Source organism: Orbicella franksi, chromosome 2 (genome assembly GCF_964199315.1).
Source record: "Orbicella franksi chromosome 2, jaOrbFran1.1, whole genome shotgun sequence".
Lineage (NCBI taxonomy): Eukaryota > Metazoa > Cnidaria > Anthozoa > Scleractinia > Merulinidae > Orbicella > Orbicella franksi.
In genome coordinates this window covers 19,349,077-19,355,111 of record NC_138146.1, presented here as the reverse complement: position 1 = coordinate 19,355,111, position 6,035 = coordinate 19,349,077, and the positions used below count along the sequence as shown (strand labels likewise).

The following is a 6,035-nucleotide window of genomic DNA, read 5'->3' as shown; positions in this document are numbered from 1 at the left end:
CTGATTTTATTAACATCCAGTAAACATCCTTCCACTCTTTCAATTGTCAGCAGCTGGCATTTCTGTGAGCGCTAAACGCTAAGGAGAACGGAAAGCACTCAGGAGAAAGGAAAGGAAAGAAGGATTTTAATTTCTTTTCGAGAGCCCGGCATTTCTGAAACGACTTTTGTCAATTAACTTTGCAGCAGCCATGGATAGCGGTGGTGCAATGTCATTCTGAGTATTGGTGGGGGGGAGGGGGGGGGGAGCACTGCTGAATTTGTTGTAACGTTTTTATCAACAAAACTAACAAAGATATCAACTCCTCCATAACATTTTACCAATTTAAGTTTCAACGAAGGGATTTTACGCAAAACGAGTGTTTTGCAACCCGCTGAAACGTCCTTCATGCTGAACAACCTGTGATTACCACCTTAAAAGAATCAGTCACCCAGACTGACTATCGAAGCCATGTGATGTCGTTAATGAGTAGACCGTTTAACCTAAGTGATTAAAAAATTCTGACAGCTTATGAGCTTCTTTGCAAAGATTAGTGGATCCATTGATGAAGATATTACAACGGTCTCTCTGGTGTTTGTCTTCAACAGTGAAATTCACAGCTGTAACTTCCAATGAACTTCGCAGTTACTGAGTTTCAAGTTCACTGAAACATATTAAGACGGCTTTTAGCTTGTTGCACTGATTTTCACGCTTGTGTTCTCTTATCGGGGACGTGTTTGGAGAGAGTTGAATTCTGCATAAAACGAGATCTCCATATCTGTTGTCTGATCACCCTGCAGCAAAACAAAAACAAAACAATTTCTGAACAACTGAATACAAGCGAAAAAACCCAGACATAAAGAGGCGGGCAATTTCTCGTTTATTTATCAGACATGAACGTCCCTAGCATGTCGAAGCCTATAACTTACGTCTAAAACATGGATAAACCAGAGAAAAGGATAACTAAAGTGAAGTTTTGAGATTGACGAAGCCAGTGTTGATTCCGTCGAATGGCAACACCTTACTGCAAAAACTCCTTACATAATTAATACGAAACATGATTACATAACCTACGGATAAACACACGTCTATCTTGCAATAACATGGGAACGTGAAAATAAATAAAATTATTTAAATTGAATCAAATAGAATTATTTAAACAGACAGTAGGAGTATCAAACCCTCTCCCTATGGCATGAAATGAACAAAAATCGTCAGCATGGAATTATTTACAGGAACCTTTAAAACCAACCACACGTATGAGGCTACAAATAAATCATCTCCTTAAAATGCCTTTTCTTTTTGGGAACATTCGGTTATCTGATTGCTTTGCTCAATGATTTGGACTACTTGGCTGCTTGGTGTGGTTCTCCAATTTGAAGGGCAACGTTTGAGTGCATCAGCGTCTACATGCGAGTCACGTGATCAATGTCTTACTGAAAGTTCTGCGCTGTACAAAGCGCTTGTTGGATTCACTTACCGGACCCTAGAGAAATTGAAGCCTCTTGAATGTCATCAAGCATGTAATGCAGACTTCCTTTGCCAAAGTTTTAATTACGTCATGTTGAAAGAAACGTGTGAACCCAACAACAGGACGAAAGATGCGAGGCCTGGGCATTCCCTACCAGATAAAGACAGGTTTTACGTGAAGCGAATCACAAATCGAGGTACATATACACTGTTTAACAAATTGACGTCAGTTTTTCCTGCGTCTGTCCTGTTATTGATCATGAATTTCTTCATAACACTGTCAAAGTGGATCAACACACGAATTTACGTGCAACGCTCAAATGGATTTTCAGTACACGTGAAAACCGTTTTCCTAAGTACTTTTCGTACAAACAAGGCTAAAAATGGATCGAAGATTGTCCTTTTATGAATCCTTGCAATTACAAATGGTAGTAAAAAAAATAAAAACGTACGAGTCACGCCTAACTTAAACATCAGTATTGATTTTAAGCCCGCCATGGTTGGGCAGTGATTACTTCAGGCTGGATTGTACTTTCCACCTCATAGATATGCGTTTTTATTTTTCTTATCAGTTAAACTTGGATCAGTTCGAGAACTGGCCGCATTCTCTTGTCATGAAACTGCTGAGAGTGACAGCGAGAATATTGCCAGCGGTAACTATTGGCTGAAACCCATCAATTCTATGGCGCCACCATCTCTGGTTTACCGCGCCATGACACCAGAAGGTGAGATTTCAAAATTATGGCTCTCGTGTATAGTGCCAAGAAACTTAGCCAAGAGGGGGTTGTTTTTTTGCGACAAAAAAAATGGAACTTAGCATGATGGTTGCACGCAAGTGCTACTGTTTGATCTAAAATGTCGAAACGATCGTTTTCAACTTGTGTCCAAAAAAGCAAAATTTTAGAAACCGCACTGCAAGTTTTAATATGTTTAGTTCGTTTCTTGACTGACAGCAATCTCTCTTTTGGTTCTAAAATCCGCGAGAAGAACGCTTAACCTGAGTGAACAGACATGACTCTGGGGGGAGGAGGGGAGTGGTTAGAAAATCATGCTCCTTTGTTCTGTTTTTCATGTTGCATCGCAGATGTTAGGGAAAAAGAGATACTGCTGGCAGTATTGGCAGTATTGCTGGCAAGTCTTCACCATGTAAGACAATGGTAGATTAAACTGTTGGCACTGTTTGATCAGGTCTTTCGAGATCATCAACATGACATCACTCAAAACATAATTTTGTATAGATCTAGAGTCTCACACAGGGTTTCAATTCTTCCTGGCTAAGGGCCTTCCAAGGGCCCTTCCAAGGTCTGATTACCAATTAGACCCATAGCCCTTGCAGGCTACGAGTCAATAGCCTATAAGGAGAAGCCGAATGGGCTTTTGACCCGTGGCCGTTGAGGGTGAAGGGTCTAATTGTTTTAGTATCACCCAACTAGTCGGACAGAAAAGGCAATAATAAAGTTAGCAAATGCAAGTTGAAGAAATATTTATTTGGGAATAAAACGAAAGAATTAAAGCGTCACGCTCGATTGCGCCAATTTCGCTACTCGGGGACTATTACTAATAGTCCTGTAGTAGCGTAGCCTATTAAAATGCAGGATTTGCATTAGTCCACTAGTTGGGTGATACTAAAACAGACTATAAGGTTAGTATTAATCATATACTATACAGCCCTAAACAGAGCCTGCGAGCACAGTGTTCTAGCAGACGTTCTAGTACGGGGGAAGGGGGGAGGACGTTCTCCTATCCTCCACCCGTACATTTCAGTAAGAGCTGCCGAGAACCTCACTGGCTACTTTCAATCTTTCAACGTAGCTGCACTGTTTGAAAATTAGTTCAACTTTCTTACCCGTAAGAATTTGAACATTTTGTGTTTAAAAACGTTCAGTTTACATCATTATAAATCGTTCATGTAACATTTCATTTCAACAGGGAGCAATAGAAGACTTGGCATCCTTCAAGTGTTTTTAGTTCCCAACACCTCTAATTATTCCATCACAGTGTCCGGGGCCCGAGGCGGCACACATAGCTATAATTATGGTTTCCGTCCTGGGACATATTACGGAGTTAAAGGTGCAAAGATACAAGGGATATTTCACCTAAGCAAAGGAACCGTGCTTAATGTAGTAGTGGGAAAAAGAGGAAGAAAGTCAGTGGAAATAGAAGGAGGACAACGCACCACCAAGACGGCGGCCGAACTGGGAATGTCAGTAGAAGATAACGCCGGAACAGGGGGTGAAAGAGGGAGTTTTGTGTATGATATAAATAGCAGCCTTTTAATTGCATCCGGAGGGGAGGCGGTGCATCCGGAGGCGTGCATGGAAAAGATGGTCAGGCTGGAAGAGATGGCACCAGTAGCGCGACTCCATTGGGCCACTATTGGAGATATGTTAGAAAAGGAGGGAAGCAGGGTAATCCCGGTCAGTGCAATACTCAAAACGGGAATTATCATGGCGGAGTGGGTGGGGGCTGGTTGGATAAAGGTTGTGCACGATCTGGAACATCCCACGGTAAGACTGGAGGATCACGTCTTCAGGGTTGGGTGGGAGGATTGGCAGGCAGGATGAACAGCGGAAATAACGGAGGACCCTCTCCAGGTGCAGTCGGTGGGTTTGGTGGTTGGGGTGGAGGCGCCGAAGATAACGGAGCATCTGGTGGCGGTGAGGGATTTTCTGGGGGTGGGAGTGGTGTAAGAGGTTACGTCGCCAAAGGTGGTGGTTCTCATTGTGGGGATGAAAGTTGTTCAGGAGTCACGTGTGGGAATCCGTTTGATTACGGAATGGTAATTATTCAAGAAGAGCCTTAAAATAGCAAGTAAAACGCTGAACACAAAAGCGTACCCCATTTGAGGTCATTGCTGGTTTTATGTATCAGAACGCCATTTTGCAACGCCCGACATTTTCTTTAGGGAGAAAAATTCAAAATTTGTATGGGCTATCAAATGGTGAGGAGTGAAATAGAGACTGGGCTCGAGCCGGGAAACATGGCGGACACGACACGAAAGAGCTCCTAGGATCTTTTAACCTGGTAGCCACAGTAATGGTTGTTATATCTTAAATGCGACAAAATGCCTGACGATCAAGCTAATAGAAATGACGTGAAGGAGAAAGGGAGGAAAAGAACTCGAGAGGGAGGCTCCCAAACTGACGAAGAAGACTGCAGGCAGCCATGTGGACAATGCAGCGATGCAACGAACTCAAGACTCAGCAGCATTGAAGAGAAGCTCAACTTGCTCTTAAGTGTCCTTCCCGAGTTGGAAAACTATAAGTCCAGAATCAATCAACTCGAAGAAGAAAATAAATCCCTACAAACAAGCCTGCAATATGCTCAAGCAGAAATCGAAGATCTAAAAACCAAGGCAAATGACGCAGAGTCTCAGCAACAAAAGATCAACGCCGATCAAGAGCGAATAAATAAAGAACTCAAGGAATTACAAAGACGGCATATCAAACTGGAATGCCATAGTCGCAGAGGCAACTTAAAATTCTTTGGAGTGAAGGAGGGAGAACGCGAATCTAACAGCGATACCGAGACTGCTTTACGGGAATTTATGCGCACGGAACTGAAAATTCCACCCAACGATGTAAAGGAAATACACTTTGACAGAGTTCATAGGATTTCTACGCATACACGCGACGGCCGAAACTCCGGATCCCGTCCAATTATAGTCAGACTCTCCGCTTATCAAGACAAGAACTTTATAAAGTCGTTCATCAAAAACCTTCCTAAGGGCACCAACATTGGAATATCCGACGACTTTCCAAAAGAAGTGGATGAGATAAGAAGGAAGTTATACCCCGTTCTCAAGGCTGCCAAACGTGAAAAGAAAGAAGCGTACTTTAAGGTAGAAAAACTTTTTATCAACGGCTCACTCTACCGAGGACCGGAAACAGCTCTTTTCCCTCTGTACGGATGTTTAATGAACGGTTAGTTTTAAATATGTTTAATTGACTTTCTTGCTCCGCCCTACAACTCAACCATTGCTGAATTGCTGCCACTAGTACCCCAATTTTAACCCAGTCAGTAAACGCCGCACAAAAGCATAGGTAAGTCTGAAGTAGTGAGTAGCTTGTGTTGTGTGTGTAGTTGTATTTCTGTTGTAAGTATGTTGAAATGTGTTTATCTATCTAACTTCAACTCGGTCAACAAAAGAAAATTAATTCTAAGTTATGATATCTCGCCGCACAGTGAGAACTATAGTATAAACAAGTGCTTAATTTTTTCTCTGGAATATTGTGACTTCGCCTTCTGCAGAGAATCTAAATGTATAAAATTATATCGCTAAATGTAAGAGGGTTAAACGGCTCGAGAAAGCGAAGACAAGTTTTTCGTTGGCTACATCAACAAAAAGCAGATATAATTTTTTTGCAAGAAACTTATTCCTCGCTCGATACTATCGGAAAATGGGAGACGGAATGGGGAGGCAAAATCGTATCTAGCCATGGGTCGTCTCATAGCAGAGGAGTTATGATTCTTTTTAAACCACGGCTTGACATAAACATTGAAAAAATTGCCTCAGATGATCACGGGAGATATATTTTAGCAGAGATTGTTATTGATAATACTAAAGTTGTACTGGTTAATGTTTA

General features: G+C 41.9%; 1 pseudogene; it reads left to right on the top strand.

Moving 5' to 3' along the window:
• The first annotated feature begins 1,315 nt into the window (after nucleotides 1-1,315).
• On the top strand, nucleotides 1,316-4,408 carry LOC145471424 (uncharacterized; annotated as a pseudogene).
• The last annotated feature ends 1,627 nt before the right edge of the window (nucleotides 4,409-6,035 follow it).